Source organism: Stenella coeruleoalba, assembly GCF_951394435.1.
Source record: "Stenella coeruleoalba genome assembly, chromosome: 18".
In the NCBI taxonomy this organism is placed as follows: domain Eukaryota; kingdom Metazoa; phylum Chordata; class Mammalia; order Artiodactyla; family Delphinidae; genus Stenella; species Stenella coeruleoalba.
Window position 1 is genome coordinate 2,602,851 of NC_137164.1, and position 24,606 is coordinate 2,627,456.

A 24,606-nucleotide genomic window follows, 5' to 3' on the forward strand; every position below is an offset into this window, starting at 1 on the left:
CAGCACATGCCCTTGATCTTATACAATATGGTGAAAAGGGTACTTCACCTCTGTGGTCTTCCTCCCCAAAGCCCATAGCCCTGGTCTAATCGTGAGAAGAACACTAGATGATCCCATCAGAGGGACAGACCACAAAATGCCTGACTAGTGCTCCTCAGATGTCCAGGTCAGCAAGAATAAGGAACATCTGAGAAACTGTCAAAGACCAGGATCGACTAAGGCGCCATGAGGACTAAATGTGACGTGTCCTCGATGGGATCCTGCAGCAGAAGAAGACATTAGGAAAAACTAAGGAAATCTGTCCAAAGTATGGACTTCAATAACAGTGCATCAATATTGATTCGTTCATTGTGACAAATGTACCATACTAATGTAAGATGTTAATGATAGGGGAAACTGGGTAAGAGGTATATGGGAAATCTTTTCAATATCTTCATAATTTTTCTTTAAATCTCAAATATTTCTAAGAGTTAACGTTTGTTAAAAAGAAATAAAACAGTAAGACTTGAGGGGATTCAGCCACTATGGAGAGCAGTATGAGTTTCCTTAACAAACTAAAAATAGAGCCAACATATAATCCTGCAGTCCCACTCCTGGGCTTATATATATCCAGAGAAAACCATAATTCGAAAAGGTACATGCGCTCCAGTGTTCATAGCAGCACTATTTCCAATAGCCAAGACATGGAAGCAACCTAAATGTCCATCAACAGGTGAACAGATAAAGACGATGTGGCGTATACATACAATGGAATATTACTCAGCCATGGAAAAGAATGAAATAATGCCATTTGCAGAAACCTGGATGGACCTAGAGATTATTATACGAAGTGAAGTAAATCAGACAGAAAGACAAATACCATATGGTATCGCTTATATGTGGAATCTAAAAAAAAGATACAAATGAACTTATTTACAAAACAGAAATAGACTCATAGCCATGGAAAACAAATTATGGTTACCAGAGGGGAAGGGGGGGCATAAATTAGGAGTCTGGGATTAGCATATACACACTACTATATATAAAACAGATAAACAACAAGGACCTACTGCATAGCACAGGGAACTCTACTCAGTATTTTGTAATAACCCATAAGAACTTGAGAAAAAAAAATATATATATGTATAACTGAATCACTTGGCTGTACACCTGAAACTAACACAACATTGTAAATTGATTACACTTCAATTAAAGAAAAAAAGTCTTGAGGGGCGAGTGTGACAGTGGGCATACCTGACATTCGTGTTGCAGTTCCAGCCAACATTTCTAGCCTTATTTCCTCTATTTAAACCTTACACATCAGCCAATATGACGATGATTTCCTTAAGGTCAGGATTTTACTGTTTATTCTCCGCAGTCTTGCATACAGGATGTGCTTAATTGTTTGAGAAATTGACAGAAGGGAAGAGAGAAGAAGAAAGGGAGAGATAGAACCTTTCAGAGAAACAAATGAATTTTCCTAATTTCTTGGAAGATACAAGAGATAAAGCTGAGGTCATAAAGTACAAGTTAAGGAAAATTTCTACCTGAAGAAACTTCTAAAACAGAACATGGTGGTGAGGAAAAGTCGTAGTGTTTAATTTATTATAAAAGATTTAGCAAATCAGTGGGGGAGCACACTGGATTTTAAAGGCTCTGCTTCAAGACATGCAAGCATTTTAAGGTCCTCCCCTAAGTACAAAGCCTGCTAGAGCTCATCAATTCAAATAAAGCTTTGGTTGTGGTTATCTGCAGGATGTTTTCCTATCATGTCTTGTCTCACATGAGACTCTTTAAACAAGTGCTCTAATGGTCTAGATTTCCTTTGTAGGTGCTGCTGCTGCTGGCCCACCCGATATCCATTCCCTCACCTTCCTTGCAAAGAACCTGTCTGTTCAGGAAGCTCCCAGCATGCTCAGGAAAGGTGGGCTCTCCTAGGCCCAGGTGGTTACCTTTGATTGCCCTATGACATCACGGTGATCCCAGTCACCTTTGCCACTGATGGTTTAAGGGCAGGGATGTTACTCATTCTGGTCAAGGATATGAGAGAAGTTTATTGGGAGGGGTTGTTTGCTTACATTGTTTAATGAGTACAGAGTTGCAGTTTTGCAAGATGAAAATGTTCTGGAGATCGGTTGCATGACAATGTGAATATACTTAGCACTACTGTACATTTAAAGATGGTTAAGATGGTAAATTTTGTTAAGTGTGTTTTACCACAATTAATACTTTAAAAATATATATTGAGTATTCCAGTCTATAAACACAGTGTATCTATTTGTTCAGATATTCTTTCGTTTCTCACAGCAATGTTTTGTTGTTGGTGGTGGTTTTGTTTTTTTTTGTGGTACGCAGGCCTCTCACTGTTGTGGTCTCTCACTAATGTGGCCTCTCCCGCTGCGGAGCACAGGCTCCGGACGCGCAGGCTCAGCGGCCATGGCTCACGGGCCCAGCCACTCCGTGGCATGTGGGATCTTCCCGGACCGTGGCACGAACCCATGTCCCCTGCATCGGCAGGCGGACTCTCAACCACTGCGCCACCAGGGAAGCCCTCTCACAGCAATGTTTTTTAGTTTCCAATGACCAGATTTTACAATATTTTGTTAAATTTATTGCTAGGCACTTCATGGTTTTGATGTCATTGTAAATGGTGTTGTTCAAAGACAGTTTTACTACTTCCTCTTAATTTGTATTTCTTCCTTCCATCCTGCCTTCCTTCCTTCTCTTCTTTCTTTTTTGGCGATGTTGAACTCAAGTGGGGAGACAGGCATCCTGCCGTCCTCCCAGTCTTAGAGAGAAAATGTTCGGTCTTTCTCCATTAAGTATGTTGTTAATGCTAGGTTTTTCACAGATTACCGGATGGAGGAAGTTCCCTTTTATTCCTAGTTTGTTTAGAGTATTTATTATTAGTGGGTGTTGCATTTTGTCAAATACTTTTCCTTGCATGCACTGAGATTATCTGGAAGTTATGTGTATTCTGTTAATATGGTGAAGTATCTTGATGATCTTTAGCCATCCTTAGATTCCCAGCAGGAAACCCACTTAACCATGATGCACTATCCTCTTTATGTGTTAATGTGCTTGATTGGCTAACATTTGCTAAGGATTTTTTGCCTCTGTGTTCACAATATATCTTTTTTCTTGTAATGTAAATGGCTGTCTTTTTTCTTGTAATGTCATTTTCTGGATTTGGTATCTGGACAATACTTACATCATAAAATTAAGAAGTATTCACTTCTATATTTTCTCAAAGGTTGATAGAAAGGCTTTGGGTAGAATTCAGCAGTCCAAAACGATCTGAGTCTGGAATTTTCTTTATCAAGAGATTTAACCACAGATTAAAATATTTAATAAGCATAGCCTATTCATATTTTCTGTTTCCTCTTGAATCATGTTGGTAGTTTGTGTCTTTTGAGTGATTTGTCCATTTAAAGTTTTTTAATTTATTGACATAAAGTTGTTCACAATATCTCATTATCCTTTTAATATCTGCATGATCTGTATGATGACCCACTCTCATTCCTAACATTAGTAATTTGTGTCTTTTTTTCTTAACCACTGTAACTAGAGATTTGTAGATTATACTGATAATTACAGGAAATAGCTTTTGCTTACACTGATTTTCTCTACCGTTTGGTTGATTCCTAATGTATGAATATGTGCTCTAGTCCTTATTTTTTTTCCTTCCTTCTACTTCGGGTTTCATTTGTTCTTCTTCTTCTAGCCTATATAATACCTCTAAATACTACTTAAACTGCACCTTACAAATTTTTATATATTGTGTTTTCATTATCAACAGTACCATGGGTATTGTTTGATTTCCAAATACTTATAGACCTTGCATTTTTATTCAGTTTGGCAATCTCTGACTTTTAATTCAGTTGTTTAGATAATTTTTTTTTGCAAGTCTGCCCATTTGGGTTTAAATCTGGCATGTTGCCATCTATTTTTTCATAACTCATCTGTTCTTTGCTTGTTTATTCTTTTATTCCTGCCTCCTTTTGGATTAATTTAGTATTTTTTACATATTCTCTTTTATCTGCATTATTGACTTATTGGCTATTCACCTTTTATTAGTATTAATATTTATTAGCTACTCTATATTTTACAATAAATATCTTTAATTTTTGTCTTTTCTTCAAATAATATTGTAACTTTTCATGTGTAATGTAGGAGCCTATAACAGGATACTTCCCTTTCACTCCATTGCATTCTCTGTGCTGCTGTTGTCAGACATTTTACTTCTACATTTATTACAAACTACACAACACATTCTTCTTTAAACTGTCGTTTACATTTGCCTATACATTTCCCATTTCTGATGTTTTTCTCTCCTTTTTAAAATTCAAGTTACTGATATGATTTTACTTCTTCCTGAGGAATATCTTTTAACATTTCTTACAGCACAAGCTGGGGAAAAGTCTTTCCAGATTTTGTTTGTCTGAAAATGACCATTTTGTCTTTATTTTTGAGGAATATTTTCACTGGATATATACTCCTGTGTTCCCACTTTTCTTTTAGGAATTTAAAGATGTCTTTCCATTGTTTTCTGGCTTTTACTGGTTATGATGAGAAGGATGGGACATTCTTAATTTTGTTCTTGGTACATAATGCTCCCTCCCACCCCGGGGCTGCATTTAAAATTTTCTCTTCATCATTGGTTTTCAGTAATTTGAGTGTGATGTGCCTTAGTATGTTTTTTTTTTTCATGTTTCTTCTGCTTGGAATTTATTGAGCTTATTGGTTTATAGTTTTAATCAAATTTTGAAAATTTTGACTCTTATTTCAAAAAAATTTTTCCTGCCCTCTTCTCACTCAAATGATATGTTAAATCACTTATTTTCCCACGTCACTAAAGCACTGTTCATTTTTGTCCAGTCATTTTTTTCCCTCTCTCCATGATTCAATTTGGAGTTTCCATTGCTATGTCTACAGTTTCACTTACTTCCTTCTGCAGTGTTTAATCTGCTGTTAATCTCAGTGAGTGAGTTTTCTCTTTCCAGGTATTGTAATTTTCAACTCTAGAAGTAATACGATATATGTACATCTGAGTAAGTTCTTCCAGGTCTAAAGCCCAGAAGACAGTAGGACTCACACTGTTGGTTTCCCCTCCCTCCAGAATCACACCCCTGTGCTCTCTGTGGTCCAACATCTTCAAGCAGTTGTTTCAAAAATTTTGTCTCCTTTTCTGGTTCTCCATGGCAGAAGGCCAAGTCCATGACAACGATGACAGCATGACTGAAAGTGGAAGTTGTTGATAAGCTTTTAACACACTAATTATATAACCTTCTTCCCCTTACCCACCTTTTCTTGTTTTCAGTTTCTCCTACTAGAATGTAAGTTCTGTAAGGTCAGGGAATTCAGTCTGTTTCCTTCCTGCTACATCTCCATTACCTAAAATATACCGTAAATATTTGTTACATTATTGAATCAGTTATTTATTTCTTTATGCAATTTGAAGTACTTTAGCCAAGCAAGAATGACACTGTATTTGTTCCAGTAAACTCAGGTTTTGACATGGCACAGTCCATATTCGTGATCATGAGTCCACATTCAGGGGTGTTTAGCTAGTATGACATCAGTCAGCATGTGAAGCGTCACTAATTAGCAAAATGTATGTGAAAAATGGGCTCTCACTGGTGAAATTAAAGGTATTCAGAATATGGGGATAGGCTAGCATATTTCAGAGACATTCCTCACCCTTATAGGACATAAGAATTCAGTGAGGCTGTAGTCTGAACCCTTAGTGATAGTATGACGCTTAATCTTTTTTTTTTATTAATTAATTAATTTTGGCTGCACTGTGTCTTTGTTGCTGCGCACAGGCCTTCTTTTGTTGCATTGAGCGGGGGTTACTCTTCGTTGCGGTGCATTGAGCGGGGGTTACTCTTCGTTGCGGTGCACAGGCTTCTCATTGCGGTGGCTTCTCTTGTTGTGGAGCATGGACTCCAGCACCCGGGCTTCAGTAGTTGTGGCTTGTGGGCTCTAGACTGCAGGCTCAGTAGTTGTGGCACACGGGCTTAGTTGCTGCACGGCATGTGGGATCTTCCCGGACCAGGGCTCGAACCCGTGTCCCCTGCATTGGCAGGTGAATTCTTAACCACTACACCACCAGGGAAGCCTGAGGCTTAATCTTTAAACAGTCCTGTCTCCAGCTATTTCTAGGCAAATGTGTTTGCCTGACAGCAACTATGGAATGTTGTCATGCATTTTATGCAGAGCACTCAAATGTACAGAGAGCTGGAATTTCATCTAGATTAGAGAACCAGTTTCATATCTACTTTTTAATCAGTATCTGTTTAGTAAATGTTAGTATGTGTGCAGAAGTTGGCCTAAGATATGCTTTCATTATAGCTGGTAGGGAGGTTTTGGGGCAATAGCTAACCTTCTCCCACCACAAACTTTTCAGGGGTTCCTGCTTTCTACTAAATAGTAGCTAAGAGTTATGTGTAATCAAATTCACTTAGATCAGTTTGTGATTGACCAACTTGATTTATTCCCAAGAAAGTTAACTTAAGAAAAATCTAGTAAGGTGATTCATCTCATCAGTAGATAAAAGGAGGAAAATCTCATGATCATGTTAGAAGATGTATCACAGCTTTGACATATAATTTCTAACAAATTCATGATTTTGTAAAAGTTTTGCAAACAAGAAATGGAAGAGACCTTCTTTAACTTGAAAAGTATTATACCCAAATCTAAGATTAAGTAAACTTACAGAATAAAATGAAAACCAAGGAACAGTTTTTTTTTTAATATTTAATGTATATGTGATACTATAGATGTAGCTTTACGAATCAGTGAGAAAAGTATGAAGTATTCAACCAATTTTGCCCCTTTTACTACCTGGAAGGAATTGACTTTTTGTTTTTTTCTGTGGTAATCTTAAGGTCCTAGCAATCTTTGATTAAAAAGTCTGAACTACTTTAACAGAACACTAAAAAGCTGAATACCTCATCTCTTACTAATAATATCTCAGATACAGTCTTATTGTGTGCAAATAGTTACGTTGCATATACTGGGATAATTGGCAGTCCCCTGGGGGAAAATGCATCTATTTCATTCCATGCACAAATGCATTTAAAAATCTAAGTGTAAAAAGTAAAAGGCTGAAAACTAGAAGGAAGCACTAGAGAATATCCTTATAACTTTGGAATAGGTTAAATATCCCTTAAACAAGACAGAAAAAGCAAACACCTTATCCATTCATCAGAAAGATTTATAAATTTCATTACATTAACATTCTTTAACTTCAGTGTAAAAAAATAACTTAGGCAAAGATAAATGGTAATTGATACACATACAACCGGCCACAAATTAGTATCAAAATTTACGTGTAACATTCAGCAAATCAATAAGTAAAAGACAAACTATGGCAGAAATTGGCAAAGTATATGAATGGGTAGTTCAAAGAAGAAGAAATAGAAATCGCTAGTAAGCGTTTGAAAAGATATTCAACCTCACTCGTAATCAGGGAAATGAAGCTAAAAATAATGAAATATTATTTCATACTTATCAGCTGGCCAAAGCTGAAAGCCAAGCATTGGTTGAGGAGTGCTGGGAACCAGAACAGCCTCTTGGAAAGCAAGTTGGCAACAGCTAACAAATCCCTACATTCCACGTTTAGATCCCCTTGTGAAGCTCTCGTATATGCGTACTTAGAGCTGTAGATAAAGACGTTTAGTGGATGTCCATTGCAGCATTTTGTAACAGTGAAAAGCTGGAAGCAACCTAAATGCTCAGCACCAGGGCAATGAATGAATATTAGACATTAAGATCTACATGGCCGGGCTTCCCTGGTGGCGCAGTGGTTGAGAGTCCGCCTGCCGATGCAGGGGACACGGTGTTCATGCCCCGGACCGGGAAGATCCCACATGTCGCGGAGCGGCTGGGCCCGTGAGCCATGGCCGCTGAGCCTGCACGTCCGGAGTCTGTGCTCCGCAACGGGAGAGGCCACAACAGTGAGAGGCCCGCGTACCGCAAAAAAAAAAAAAAAAAAAAAAAAAAAAAAAAAAAAAGATCTACATGGCCGAGATGATTCTCAGCGCCTAGAACCATGCCCAGCTCTTAGTAGATGCTCAATTAATACTTGTTATATATACGAGTAAGTGAATTCTAGTATGTTCACACCGTCTTGTGTCATACAGCACATAAAACAACCTACATGCAAAAACATCAATGAATCTCAGAGAAAAGACTGCAGAAGAATTTGTGGAGCATAAATCCATACATGTAACTTTCAAAGCACACGTCTTCTCACCTAACACTCCATATATTTCACTTCGTATTTACTGTCTGTCCCTGCACTCTGTCAAATGTCAGCTCCAGGAGAGCAGGAATGTTTGTCTGTTTTATTTACTGCTGAATCCCCAGAAACTGGAACATTGCCTGGTGCAGAGTAGGCTCAGAATGAAATATAAAGGCACAGCGGTCAGGAGGCTGACCTCTTTCAGGACAGTGATTGCCTCTGGGGACCGAGAAATGTGGGTGGAATGTGGGGATGGCTCCAAATATATTTTGTACTGTTCTGTGTTTTAATCAACAACAAAAGAATAGAAGCAAATGTGGCAAATGCTGGCATTAAACAAATCTAAGTGACACATCTTGTCTGTTATATAATTTTTCATATTCTTTAAATTGATGAATAATATCTGTGTAACAAAACACAATCATCTCAAATGTATAGCTTGATGAGATTTTATACACGTGTATGCCCACGTGACCACCAGCTAAATTAACATTCACATGTTCGGCACCCTGTGAAGTTTGCTTGTGCTCCTTCAGGTTCATACCACTTCTGACCCAGACAACCACTATCCTGACTTCAGTAACTAGTAAATCTGCCTGTGCCTGATATTCATATGAATGGCTTCATACAGCACATGCTCTGTTAGTCAACTTAATTTCATTGAGATGTATCCATGTGCTTGCATGTAGCAGTAGATCACTTTTTAAAAAAATGTATAGTATTCCCTTGCGTGAATAGATCACAATTATTTATCTGACCTTCTATGGTGGGAGTTTGATTTTTTTTCCCCTAGTTTTGGGCCTTTATGCATAAAGCATCTATACATTTCAGGAACATATTTGTTTGTGTACATATGCTTTCATTTCTCTTGCATAGATCCTGGAACTAGAATTTCTGAGTCTTAGGTTAGGGATATGCTTGGATCTGGTAAAAACTGCCGAGTGGTCTTCTGAAGTGGTCACACCATCAACACCAGTGGTGTCTGCGTTTCAGCTTCTCCAGTCCTCAAGAGCACCTGCTGCTACTGTCCGTCTTCTTAGGTTTTAGCCATTCCGGTGGCTGTGGCAGCTTCTTGTTTAAGGTTCTAATGTGCATTTTCCTTCTTTTTTTATTATTATTTTTTACATTTTTATTTTATACTGGAGTACAGTTGATTAACAATGTTGTGTTAGTTTCAGGTGTACAGCACAGTGATTCAGTTATACATGTACATGTATCTATTCTTTTTCAAATTCTTTTCCCATTTAGGTTATTACGAAGTATTGAGCAGAGTTCCCTGTGCTATACAGTAGGTCATTGTTGGTTATCTATTTTATTTATTTATTTATTTATATTGGAATAGAATTGCTTTACAATGTTGTGTTATTTTCCACCATACAATGAAGTGAATCAGCTGTATGTATACCTATATCCCCTCCCTCTTGGACCTCCCTTCCCCACATCCCATCCATCTAGGTCCTCACAGAGCACTGAACTGAGCTTCCTGGGCTTTACAGCATGTTCCCACTAGCCATCTGTTTTACCGTAACTGAAAAGGACACATGCACCCCAGTGTTCATTGCAGCACTATTTACAATAGCCAGGTCATGGAAACAACCTAAATGCCCATCAACAGATGAATGGATAAAGAAGATGTGGCACATATATACAAAGGAATATTACTCAGCCATAAAAAGGAATGAAATTGGGTCATTTGTAGAGATGTGGGTGGCCCTAGAGTCTGTCACACAGAGTGAATTAAGCCAGAAAGAGAAAAACAAATATCATATATTAATGCATGTATGTGGTTATCTATTTTAAATATAGCAGTGTGTACATGTCATTCCCAAACTCCCAATCTGTCTGTCCCCTCCTTCCCCTCTGGCAACCATAAGTTCGTCCTCCATGTCTGTGTATCGGTTTCTGTTTCGTAAATAAGTTCATTTGTATCATTTTTTAGATTCTGCTTATAAGCAATATCATATGATGTTTGTCTTTCTCTGTCTGACTTAACTTCACTTAGTATGATCATCTCCAGGTCCATCCATGTTGCTGCAAATGGCATTATTTCATTCTTTTTAAAGGCTGAGTAATATTCCATTGTATATACGTACCACATCTTCTTTATCCATTCATCTGTCAATGGACGTTTAGGTTGCTTCCATGTCCTGGCTATTGTAAACAGCGCTGCAATGAACATTGGGGTGCATGTATCCTTTCAAACCATGTTTTTCTTTGGATATATGCCCAGGAGTAGGATTGGTGGGTCATATGGTAGCCCTATTTTCAGTTTCTTAAGGAACCTCCATACTGTTCTCCATAGTGGTTTTACAAATTTACATTCCCACCAACAGTGCAAGAGGGTTCCCTTTTCTCCACACCCTTTCCAGTATTTATTGTTTGTAGACTTTTTGATGATGGCCATTCTGCCTGGTGTGAGGTGATACCTCACTGTGGTTTTGATTTGCATTTCTCCAATAATCAGTGGTGTTGAGCATCCTTTCATGTGCCTCTTGGCCATCTGTATGTCATCTCTGGAGAAATGTCCATTTAGGTCTTCTGCCCATTTTCTGATTGGGTTGCTTGTTTTTTGATATTGAGCCACGTGAGCTGTTTGTAAATTTTGGAGATTAATCCCTCGCCAGTTGCACGGTTTGCAAATATTTTCTCCCGTTCTGTAGGTTGTCTTTTTGTTTTGTGTATGGTTTCCTTCGCTGTGCAAATTCTGAGTAATAGCACTGAGCACCTTCATTTACTTGTTGGCCTTGGGAGCCCACTTTTGTGAAGCGCCCCATCTAACAATTAGGTTGTTTGCCTTTCTTATCATTTGTAAGAATTCTTCATCTGTTCTGAGACAGGCTCTTCAGGTCCTCATATCGTGAATATCCTTCCCTAGTCTGGCTTGCTTTCCACATTCTTAATGATGTTTTTTGGTAACTAGAAATTTAGAATCTTGGTAAGATCCACCTGCATGTTTTTGTATATTTAAAATATTTTGTAATTTAAAAATTTTAATTGAAAATAACAAAGAGAGGGCTTCCCTGGTGGCGCAGTGGTTGAGAGTCCGCCTGCCGATGCAGGGGACACGGGTTTGTGCCCCGGTCCGGGAAGATCGTGGCTGGGCCCGTGAGCCATGGCTGCTGGGCCTGCGCGTCCGGAGCCTGTGCTCCGCAACGGGAGAGGCCACAACAGTGAGAGGCCTGCGCACCGCAAAAAAAAAAATAACAAAGAGAGAAGGGCCTTTTCCTTTTCCTCCCGGTTAGAACATATGGTTGGAAGGATCCTTCCTCCCTCCCTCCCTTCCTTTCCTTCCTCTTCCTTCCTTCCTTTTTCGCCTTCTTTCCTTCTGTATTCCTTCCTTTTTTCTCTTCCTTCCTTCATTTGCTATATATTCCATGACTTGTCTCTAACTCCAGGATCAGCATGGAGGGTAAGCTCTTCCTGCTGTCTGTGGCCCACCCCTCCTTCCCCTCTGCCCTCTCCCCTGTGAGCCTTCCTTGGGGGCAGAGGCAGGTCTTCCTCCCTGGGGACTGGGAACACGCAGGCCTGGAGGGGAGTGGGGGTGAAGGCCCAGCGCGCAACCCCGCAGCCCCATGCACCCCAAAGGAAGGGCAGGCGGGTGGCAGGTGCTGTTGCATAGGGCAGGCTGCTCCCGCCCCACCGAGTTTCTGAAAAGTGTCCCCGGGGCATAAATGCTGGGACAAACTGTGTGGAGAGGCGGGGCGGCCCGGACACACTCACGTGTGGAGAATAATACCACAGAATTTATAGAGGAAAAACAGAGATAACATAGTACAGCATAAGGCATAGCTTAGAAAAGAGAATACATGCTAATCTACGCATCAAAAGAGTAATAGAATCAAGGGGATCAAATTTGAGAAACAGGTCATTCCTAACGGAAATTAGTCATTTATTTATTCAACCACTATCTATCGGCCATCCACTGTGCCGTACCCCACGTGAGGTGCTGAGAATTACTAGTAGCTCCTAAAAGGCATTGATCCAGTCGCTAAAGGAGCTCAAAGGGCAGGGCTGGAGCCACATTATGAAATATACAATACGACAGGTACCATTGCTTTTCTTAATCTTCTTTTGCAAGCTTCTCCCAGCTGCTTTCCCGTCTCTGTGGTTCATCTTTGAACTTTAGACACCAGAACTAAAAATTTATTATAGGAAATATATATATAGTTAGTGTAGTTGTGTCTTAGTGAGAATTTAGGTCTCCCAATAGTATTCCCGTTTTAAAGTCTATCTATTTTAATTGAATACATAAATAGTTACGTCTTAGTGGGAATTTAGGTCAGCTATCCTCTCCCAGTAGTATTCCTGTTTTAAAGCTTATCTACTTCAGTTAAAATGGTTGACTGGCTCCAGTAAAGGAAATCAGAAGAAGGTAGAAACAACCCATCAGCAGACGATGACGATAAAAGGTCCTTTCTGTTACTCCCTCCTCCCAGGTAAACTATCTCACGTTTTATTATAGTTAGGAACTTGAAAGGCCAGTTTATTTAACTGTGTGCTTGAAATAACCTCAGTTAGAGTGAAAAGGAAAGTCTTGAGCTGGATCAGACGCTGCATGGATTTACATCACGGAACAGCAAAGGAATATTTCCTCTGCAGTCTGCTTCTCCAGAGAGGACCGCTGGGCTGCGCAGAGCAGTGTTTGTTTACAGGAGTAAGTTGATATAGTTGAGAGGGTCCAGAGCAAGGCACCAAAATGATCAAAGGAGCGGCTGTGCATTAAGGTCAAAAGGCCTGGCAGAGTGTAGACTGGCCGAGCAATGGTGGAGAGGGAGGGGATGCTGCCTGGGTGCTCGATAAGAGTTCTACAAATATTTGAATGGCGTTAACACCCGTGAAGGCAGGTCCTTATTCTGCTTCCTTGGAGGTGACATAATGTGAAACAGTAAAGGTAAAAGTAAAGAAAGAACAAAGTACCCAGAATATCAGGAAATATTTCCTACGAATAACAACTGAAGTTTTTGAAAAATGTCAAACAGTAGATCCGCTATGCCCATAGTGGAAACTGACCATGAATAACTTCCCTTGTTTGAGAATCATTGTCTTTCTTACCTTATTACCCAACATTGGATGCTTACTAACCCACCTTCTTCTACCTGTTGCTCAAATTCTTTCATATCCTTAGAGATCCCATCAGTGACGTTGTACCTACTTTTTGGCAGAATGTGATTTACGTAGCCAAGTTATATAGACATATACAAATAAGAAGCTTCTAAAGTGGCCATCGCTGTATGGTTCCATATGTAGCATCTTTGTTAATCAAGGAAGGCAAAGGTTAGAATCACAGGGTTTTAAGAACCAGAAGCAAGCTTGAGGGAACCACTGTCATCAGAGAGGCTGGTTGACTTCTCCAAAATGCACCCGCCTGATGACTGAGGAGAGAAAAGAAGCAGGTCTCACCATCGTGGGGCCTCATTCCCAGTCTACGGCAAAAACTTTTTCTTTCCAAAAATGCAGTGCTCTCTGACTCTATATGACAGTCTCAATTTCATTTTTCTTAAAGCTACAATTAGGAAATTTTAGGAAATGTTTCTTTGCCAGATTTCCAAATTCTCCCACTTTTATTATTGCTAAGAAGAGATCTATTTAAATTTGCACATTAGGTTCATTCACAGTGCAGCTCTTGTCCTAGTGGGAAGATGACTTTGGACAAGACTTCCCTGAATGTCGGCCCATCACGGTCCTCCACACGGCGAGCAGCTGGAGCCGAGAGGGATGGTTTCTCCCTCGACGCAGAGGAGCAGCCCTGCTCCGCACAGCTTCTCTATGGAGATAGAGCTTCCCGTTGGGCACACCTAAGTCTGACGTAGGAGGACCGAGTTGCCAAGAACCCTGTAACAGTCTCCCCAGAGTCTGGGACAGTCTTACCAAGGGAAGTGTTGAAGGTTGGGACTATGGTTCTTTCTTTCTACCTAAGAAATTCACTAGTGGCGAGATGATTGTGGTGAGCGAACTGCATCGCACAGTGATGCATGGTACATTTCACCCCCTGATCTCACCCTCCACTGACTGTTTGGATCTCGGCGCTGAGCTGGTCTCGGGGTCGGCCAAGATGAGTGACTCGTGGTTCCTGCCTTTCAGGAGCTCAGGGTCTGATGTGCAAAGTGGAAACAGAGACCAATTTATAGCACTGTGTGGTGGGGAGCTATGATAGGGCCAGCACGTGCTGTAGAGATAGAGAGTCCCACAGAGATGAGTACTGCCGACGGAATATGTGTTTTTGCCGACGGAATATGTGTTTCTTATTGTAAATCACATTATACATACAAATGCTGAAAACCCTTTAGTATGTAAACTACTCTGGAGGTGACTTGCTAGCTTGACATTGCTGGTAAAATCAAGGAGACTAGCTCGGAGAAGTCAGGCTTCCTCATCATCACACAAAAATCTAGAAATCGGGCAAAATAAAATGTAAAATTGTTTCATTGTGCATTAACATGCAAGGGTAGATACTGGAGGAAGGGAATAGGAAATGAAGTGAGAAATGAGGATAGAAGGGAAAACATGTAAAATAAAACAAAGTAAAATACAGTACAGCAAAACAAAATAGGAGAAAGTAAAACACGTCAGAAGAGTCTGTAAGCAGATAACAGTGTGCCTGGAGCTAAGAATAGCGATTGATCGTGTTAAATGCGTGTACAAACACGGAACATTTCAAAGTAGCAGATTTGGAGACAATATTTGCAACATATACAACATAAATTATTATTTATAAACCAAAATCGTTGTTTCAAATCAATCAGAACACATTAAATAAGAGAAAAAGACAGGAAATCACAATAGTGGACACACAAATGACCAATAAATATGGGAAAAGTTGCCTCAGTTCACTTGCAGTTAATATGGAATGCAGATTAAACTGAGACAGTACTGTTCACCTGTCTCATTGGCAAAAAAAAAGTGGAAAATACCGGTAAGTCTCAGTGTGAAGCAAAGGTGAAGGTTGGGGTAAAAGAGCTCATTTTTATATGCTGCTGGCAGTAATACTAAATGATAAAAACATTTTGGGAGAGTAATGCAGAGATACCATAAAATGTTGTATCATTTCACCTAGCAATGTTCTAGGAGCCTTTCCTAAAGAAATATTAGCATTTTCTGGCAAAGATATTAACTATGGTACTGTTTACAATAACAAAATAATTGGGAATAACTTAATATCCACTAATAAGGAAATACCATGCTAGCATTCTGATATATTTAGTGTACAAAAGGTAAGTTTTAAAAACAATAGAGCAGAATATAGCAAAACCACATTTTTGTTTAAAAATAAGTAACTGTGTGTGCGTGTGTGCATGGTGTGGTGCATGTGTGGTATATGTGTATGGTGTGGCAGGTGTGTGTGCAGTGTGTGTGGTGCAGGCATGGTGTGGTGTGTGCACAGTGTGTGTGCATGGTATGGCTGGTGTGGTGTGTGTGCAGCGTGTGCACCTGCAAAGACGCACGTTTGGAAGGGCTCCCATCACAGGGCTGGCAGAGTTGGCCTGTGTAATGGGATTAGAATGGAAGGAAGGAAGGGAGTTCCTTTTCACTGTACACATTTCAGTGTACTTTGAATTTTTATTACAGATTCCTGTACCGATGTTCTGATCTGAGCCACATTTCTCTTTTCATGCTAGACCTTTAGAGAGGAAATCGTGCAATTTCTATTCAAATTCCAGCACAAGAGACCTTTTTCTTAGCAACCTCATTTGAGGACAGTGTCTTATTTTGCAGTCTCTCCCCCAGTGTCAGAGGTTCCCAATAAAGGGAGTAATTTTCAGAGAGATTTGTTTCCTAAAGCTTTGCATGTAGATGTGATTATGAGATAAAGCAGCAGCAACGCATTTCCTGTATTAAATATCACACTGAAGTAGCACTTAAGATACCGCCCAGAAGGTTAAACGAACATGAGTGGAAGAACACGCTTGTCAGAAACCAGCTTGCTAGCTGCCTTCTCCATTCAGGATTTGCCAGTAATGAAAAGCTTCTTGCTTTTTAAATTTTTTAAAAATTTTATTTATTTATCTTGGCTGTGTTGGGTCTTTGCTGCGTGCGGGCTTTCTCTAGTTGCGGCAAGCGGGGGCTACTCTTCGTTGCGGTGCGCGGGCTTCTCATTGCAGTGGCTTCTCTTGTTGCGGAGCACGGGCTCTAGGCGTGTGGGCCTCAGTAGTTGCAGCACGCAGGCTCAGTAGTTGTGGCTCACGGGCTCTAGAGCACAGGCTCAGTAGTTGTGGTGCATGGGTTTAGTTGCTCTGCAGCATGTGGGAACCTCCCAGACCAGGGATTGAACCTGTGTCCCCTGCATTGGCAGGCAGATTCTTTACCACTGCGCCACCAGGGAAGTCCCAAGCTTTTGTTTTAATCGTTTGAATCCACATAATTTTTTTATAAAAAAGAATAAATTAGAATGATGGGTGATATGGATAATGTTTTTTACTTTGTTCTTCTGTACTTATCCAATTTTCTATAATAAATATATACTGTTTTTGTAATCAGAAAAAAGGAACCCAGTCCTTGAAATTTAACATTTTTAATAGGGGTACCCATAAGCCTCCTGTGGGGGATTTCTGTAGTCCAAGAGACCAAGGTTAATTTACAGAGGCTATTAGCACTTAAGCTGCCAGGGCTCCCTACTTGGGAAAACTAAAACAGTGTTTTAAAAAGATAGTTAATTAACAGAAAAAAGAGTGCAATAGTGTAAAACAACACAGGTTTGGAGTCATACACTCCTGAGATTGATTTTAGCCATGTGACCTTGGAAGGTTGATATATCTTTTCAGACCCTTGGTCTCCTGGCCTGTGAACTGGGGGAGTTGATTATGAGCCTAGCAGAGGACCAGGTTGAAGGGAAATGGTTAACCAGGAACTATTGTTAATAGCTCTGCAGAATGCACATGAAAACTGAGTGTTCCATTATGTTCCCCACCTCTTGGAGACCCCAAATGAGCTGTCAGATCATCAAGGCATTTGAGGAGAACTGGACACTTTCCTGCTTCTGATCATAGACTGTCTCCTGGCAGCGTCTCAGGTGCACTGGGCCCCAGGGTCCTTCACTTCTGACTTTTTACCAGTTGGACTTGCTACATCTTTCAGGGACTGAGGTCTTTGCTATTCATCATGTCACGTGCAGCCCCTCCAGACCATACCCTTAGTCCTAGCACAAGAAGTTCTGGGCCTTCCCAGCATCTCAAGGTCTGTGCCCTCTCTCTAGGCAGCCTGCACCACACCAGGATGGCAGGCTCACAAGATGCTGCCCCCAACCCCAGCACACACAGGCCACTCCTATTGTCTTCCCATCGTTCCTCCCTGTCTCCATGGTGACTCCTGCCCTCCACCATACCCTTAGCTGGTGAAAGACCAGACATCCTTCTCTGCCTGGGGGCACTCTTCCCCTCCAGTAGTGGAGGACTCACTCACTGTCTAGCTGTGCCTGTATATGAAAGTCTTTTTAAATCATTGAAGTTTATGCATACAATATACACTTCATTCCTTATTTTGAGAGAATCTTATTTATAATCTTATACATTTATCTAAGGAGTGGTGAATCCTGAACCTCGAACGTGAATGAAGTGTCCCCTCTGAAAATTGTCATAACACTCTTTGCAGTTTTTGATGGTATAGTGTAATGCTAAATATAATACTAAATATAAAATATCACAGTAGCAGTTTTAAAAAAATCAAAGTTGTCTACTTTCAAATGCTGTAAAACATGTTGCTTGACAAAATGCAAAATATCTTTTGACTTCACCATGAGAAATGCTTAGAAAAAGCAGAATACAGGGTGCTTTTCTCTTCCAAAGAGAATTTTTTCTTACCTGATACAGTCAGAAATGACTTTCTTTTAGCAATACTTTAAATAGCTGGGAGTTAAGATGTGTTCCATACTTACTATATGCCAGTACTATTCTAAGGTTGACAAAAACCTTAGGGAGCAGGTACACTTATTGTCCCAAAGTTTAGAGATAAAGAATCTGAAGTTTAAAGTGACTTACGCACACTCGGAATTTCATGTGGAAATACTGGAATTCAAGCCAACACAGCCTGGCACGAGCAAGCCTTCACCTAAGCAGCGTGGCTCCAGCTAAGACATCAGAAAGCTGAAAGTTGACGAGAACAGTTTCTTTTTGCAAAATTCCTTATATCTACTTCCAGCAATGTATGCATCTCTTACTTGCTTTTAATGATCTGTGAAGATGGAAAATAAATAGCGGCTAAACTCTGAGGCTCATACAACCTATAGGCTATGACCTTGAATAAAGTTAGGAAAGGTCCATAATGTAGTCATTTTCTACAAATTAAAAATAGCAACTGCATAGTGTATGCTTTATTGAAAGGTAATTTTATATCTAGGGAAGAAATAATACCAGTTCTACACAAACTTTCATAGAAAATAGAAGAGGAAGAAAGATTTCCCAACCTATCAGTATTTTATGAGGTTGGCATTACTCTATACGAAAACCAAACAAAGACACTGCAAGAGAAGAAAACTACAGGTCACTGTCTTTCATGAACATAAATGCAAAAAAATTGAATCCAGCAATATATTAAAAAGCTCAGACAGCACAACCAAGTCCCATGAATGCAAGACTGAGCTGACCCAACATTTACAGATTAATCAGTGTAATTCACCACATAAGCAAACTGAAGAAAAACCATATGACCATCTCAATAGATGCACAGAAAAGCATGTCACAAGAGCCGCCATCCATTTAAGATAAACACAAAACCTTAGAAAATTAACGATAGAGGAGGCTTTCCTCAATTCGATGAAGAACAAAATCCCAGAAAAAAATCCCAACAGCTGCCATTGTACGTAGTGGTGAAAGACGGATGCTTTATCCTTGATATTAGGACAAAGGCAAGGATGTGTTCCCTCCCTGCTCCAATTCAGCATCCTAGTGGAAGCCCTACCTAGAGCAGTAAGGCAAGAAAAAGTGTGAGAAAGTGAATGATTATCCATCTACTCTAACACTTTACTTTGCAATTCAGTTTTATTTTGCAGGACTGCTCTATTACACTTCTTTTTAAAAATAAATTTTACCTCTTCCTGATTTTTTTCAGCAGTTATAATTATTCTGTGTGTTTTATGCCCCCAACTATGTATTAGGTGCTTTTCAATTTCATAAATGATGGCATCATTAAATGTTTTGACTTTAGATCAGCATTTCTTAAAGTAGATTTTAAGGGCAGGCTTTTCTTTATCTAACATTGTACTTCGCAATGAAGCCAAAATCTCTCTCTCTCTCTCTGTAGTATTGTTCTGAAGACATTCATTACTGTATCTTTCTGTACTTTCTCACCATTCCATTAGCAGTCTAATTACCTCATATATCATGTCCAGCTTTCAACAAAAAATCATAAGGCCTGTTAAAAGGCAAGATAATACACAGTCTCAAGAGACAAAGCAAGCATCAGAGCTAGACTCAGACATGATACAGATTTTAGAATTATCACATAACTAACTGTGATTAATATATTAAGGGTTTCAATGGAAAAAAGAAGACAACATGCAAGAACAGATGTAATGTAAGCAGACAGATGCAAACTCTAAAAGAGAGAATAAAAAAGAAATGCTAGAAATCAAAAACATTGTAACCGAAATGAAGAATGCCTTCGATAGGCTCATCGGTACACAGGACACAGTGAAGGAAAGAACCAATGAACTTGAAGAAATATCAGTAGAAACTTCCAAGCTAAAATGCAGAGAAAAAAATGAAACAAATCTACAGGATACTTACAAAAGGCATAACACACAAGTAATGAGAATGTCGGTAGGAGAAGAAAGAAGGAAAGAAGGAAGGAAAGAAAGGAAGAAAGGAAGGAGAGAGGGAGGGAGGGAGAGAGAGAGAAAGAAAGAGAAGAAATACTTTAAATAAGAATTTTTTTTTTTTTTTTTTTTTTTTTTTTTTTTTTTTTGCGGTACGCGGGCCTCTCACCACTGTGGCCTCTCCCGTTGCGGAGCACAGGCTCCAGACACGCAGGCCCAGCGGCCACGGCCCACGGGCCCAGCCGCTCCGTGGCATGCAGGATCCTCCCAGACTGGGGCGCGAACCCATGTCCCCTGCATCAGCAGGCGGACTCCCAACCACTGCACCACCAGGGAAGCCCTAAATAAGAAATATTTTAAATAACAATGGCTGAAAATTTTCCAAAATTAATGAAAAACACCAAACCAGAGATCCAGGAAACTCAGAAACTGCCAACCAGGATAAACACACAAAAAAATCTACACATAGGCATATCCTATTTAAACTGCAGAAAACAAAAGACAAAGAGAAAATCTTGACAGAAATCTAAAAACAAAAATCAAAACAACAAAAAGACTTTACCTATCAAGAAACAAGGATAAGAATTACATCACACTTCTCATTGGAAACTATGAAAGCAAAAAGAGAGTGGAGAGAAATATCTAAAATGTTGAAAGAAAAGCAAAAAATCACCAAATAATTCTTCAAAGAAAAGGAAAGTAATATAGGTCAAAACTTTAAATCTACATAAGGCAAGAATGAGTAAATGAAGGTAAAATAAAGGCTAAATTTAAAAAAATTCTTAATGGATCTAAAAAATAACTGTTCAAAGTAGCAACAGCAACAGTGTATTGAGTGATATAGCATATAGATACATGAAAAAAATGACAGCAGTGTTATAAGAGATGTGAGAGAGGAATAGGAACGCTTGGTTATAAGGTAACTGTACTACCCATGGAGCCAGCATAGTGTTCTATGAAAGTGGTTTTAGATTAGTTTTTAATGGTTGCCCTAGAGTTTGCAATATACATTTACAACTAATCAACGGATTGAGAAGGAAGAAATTAAATTTTCTTTGTTCACAGATGACATGATTACAGACAATCCAAAGAACTGACCCAAATAATTAACAAAAAAACTCCTGGAACTAAAAAGTGATAACAGCAAGATTGTAAGATATAATACACAAAAGTCAATTGTTTTCCTATATACAATCACTGAACAGTTGAAACTTGAAATTATAAACACAATATCATTTATATTAACAACCCCCAAAAAACCAAAAATACTTAGGTATAAATTTTTTAAAATATATGATCTATATGAGGAAAACTACAAAGCTCTGATTGAAGAAATCAAAGAAGATCTAAACAAATGGACAGATATTCTATGTCCTTGAATAGAAAGATTCACTATTGTTAAGATGTCAGTTTTTCCCAATGTAATCTATAGGTTCAATGGAATCTCAGTCAAAATCCCACATGTGATACATGACATTGCATTTGTCAAAATCGATACAACTATTCTGTATAATACCATAATGGCAGTGAAACTATTCTGTACGAAACATGATATTATGCATCTGTTAAAATCCGTAAGAACTGTACAACAGGAAGAGTGACCTTTAGTGTGAACTAAGGACTTCAGTTAATAATAATGTATCAATATTGGTTCATTAATTATTGCAAATATATCACACTAACATAAGATGCTAAAAACGGGAAACTGTGTACAGGGCACAGGGGGTATATGGGAAATCTCTGTACTAACTGCTCAATTTTTCTGGAAATCTGAAACTATTTTAAAAACTGAAGTCTATATGTATAAAAATGTAAGCAGTAGCATCAGCAAAATGCGAATGAAAACCATCATGAGGTACCAGTAGACTCCATTCGAATGGCTAAAATTATAAAGACTGGCAATAACAAGTCGAGTTTTTAAATTAATTTTTTAAAATATTTATATATTTAGGCTGTGCTGGGCCTTAGTTGTGGCACACAGGATCTTCGTTGCAGCATGTGGGCTCTTTAGTTGCGGCATGCATGAGGGATCTAGTTCCCTGACGAGGGATTGAACCCGGGCCCCCTGCATTGGGAGCGCTGGGTCTTACCCACTGGCCCACCAGGGAAGCGCCAACAGCAGCAAGTATTGTCAAGGCTGTAGAGCAGATGGAAATCCCGTACGTTATTGACAGGGATGTAAAATGGTACAATCACTTTGAAAACTTCGGCAGCTTCTTAAAAAGTTAAACATATACCCTAGAACGCAGAAATTGTACTTCTAGGTATTTACCTAAGAGAAATGAAAATATATACCCACTCAAAGACTTGTACACAAATGTTCACAGCAGCTTTATTTATAATAGCCAAAAATTGTGCTTTAATCCCTCTCTTCAGTGACTTTCAGTAATACTCTGCTTCACTCAACAGTACCCCTGGCTGGCACTTTGGGAGAAGGAAGGAGTCTTCTGGCCACCAGAGAGGACAAGTCCAGCCAGAGCAGGGGGTGAGAGGAAGTTTTAGGAAGCAGATTGGAGGGCGTATTGATCAGGAGACTGTCAGCCTTCTGAGATGTTGGATCGGGGCTCTGTATTGATTTTCTTGAGCTGCCCAAACAAAGCGTTACAGACTGGGCGGCTTAAACAACAGAAATTGAAATCAAGGTGTTAGCAGGGTTGGTCTGTTCTGAGGCTGTGAGGGAGAATCTGCCCCAGGCTTCTCTCTTTCCCTATTGGGTGGCTGTCGTCTCCTACCTGTGTCTTCACAATCTTCCCTCTGTGTGTGTCTGTGTCCAAATTCCCTCCTTTTATAAGAATATCGGTGATATTGGATTCAGGCCCACCCTAATGACCTCATTTTAATTTGATGACCTCTGTAAAGACCCTGTCTTCAAATAAGGTCACATTCTAAGGTCCTGGGGATTAGGATTTAAACGTATGAATTTGGGGGATACAATTCAACTCGTAACAGGCTTGAATCATTTCTTTTTATAATCATGTATAGCGTGGTCCCAGATCATGCCAAAGTGGTCCCAGGACTTTGGAGAACTTAAGGACACCTGACTCACCCAGGCTTCAGATTAACCAGACCCAGGAGCTATGTGATAGCCTGCCCTTCCCTTTCGACTACTGACCCCAACTCAAATTTGAGTTCGATATCCCAATTAAATATTGTTCTTTGATCCTCACAGAGAAGGAAAAGGAACTTAGCTTCTCTTGGAGGGTTTATTCTGCTTGACGCTTTTTTCCCCCAATTTTAAAATTGTGGTAAAATACACATAATGTAAAATTTACCACCTTAACCGTTTTTTTTTTTGTTTGTTTTGTTTGCGGTACGCGGGCCTCTCACCACTGCGGCCCCTCCGCCGCGGAGCACAGGCTCCGGACGCGCAGGCTCAGCGGCCATGGCTCACGGGCCCAGCCGCTCCGCGGCATGTGGGATCTTCCCGGACCCGGGTACGAACCCGCGTCCCCTGCAACGGCAGGCGGACTCCCAACCACTGCGCCATCAGGAAAGCCCCTCGAACAAATTTTCACAGCAAAATTTTTGGTTTCAACAGTTAATGAGTTCAGTATAATATTTAAATAGTCATTTTAGGGGCTTCCCTGGTTCGTGCCCCGGTCCGGGAGGATCCCACGTGCCGCGGAGCGGCTGGGCCCGTGAGCCAGGGCCGCTGAGCCTGCGCGTCCGGAGCCTGTGCTCCGCGGCGGGAGGCAACAACAACAAAATTTGTTCGAGAATCATAGAAGTCTGGAAATAAACACACCATAAACTACATTTTCAGATATCACATCAGGAAAAAATTAGATGAAACTAATTAGGAAGGGAAGTTATGTAAGTTATATAAATTAAATTCTGTTGTCTTCTAAGTTTTGCAAAAATATTTTTAACTGGCCTTCTAAAAGTTGGCAAGTTGCCATTAGAAAGTAGAAAATTTTCCTTCAGGCCGTAAAAGAGTGGTCTGGAATTCAGAAATGCACTGCAACCTAGATCGTAAAGAAGATGAATTTTTTTTATTTTCTATTTGGATAAATACTAAAAATAAAGTAAGCTTATTTTATTGAATCTGCTACTGTTAAGGAAGGGTAGCAAGACAATTCTAGATAATGTGCAATAAATTTATTTTTTGAAGCATATTTTCTTTTTTTAAAAAATTAATTCATGTTTGGCTGCGTTGGTTGGTGCATGCGGGCTTGGTGCGAGGGCTTCTCATTGCGGTGGCTTCTCGTTGTGGAGCACAGGCTTCTAGGCACGCGGGCTAAAGTAGTTGTGGCACACGGGTTGAGTAGTTGTGGCTCACTGGCCCTAGAGCGCAGCCTCAGTAGTTGAGGCACACGGGCGTAGTTGCTCCGCGACATGTGGGATCTTCCCGGACCAGGGCTGGAACCTGTGTTCCTTGCATTGGCAGGTGGATTCTTAACCACTGCACCACCAGGGAAGTACAAAATTTAAATTATGGATAAATAGACTAATGTGATGATTTTTAGTGAGTAAAGAGTTCAAACTATGGATTTAGCAGAAACGGCCCTAAAAGGCAAGGAGCACAGCTTTGGGGTAAGCACGGGGCAAGACAATCCTCTACGTCATTCTTCTCTTTTGTGGATTTTCAATGCTTCACAAGTGTTAATAAATTGCACCTATCTAAGAAGTACAC

At 39.9% G+C, this 24,606-nt stretch overlaps 1 protein-coding gene across 2 annotated transcripts in view; it reads left to right on the forward strand.

The window, feature by feature from the left end:
- TNFRSF19 (TNF receptor superfamily member 19) overlaps positions 1-24,606 on the forward strand; it is a 169,507-nt gene that overhangs the window by 54,480 nt on the left and 90,421 nt on the right. The window lies entirely within an intron of this gene.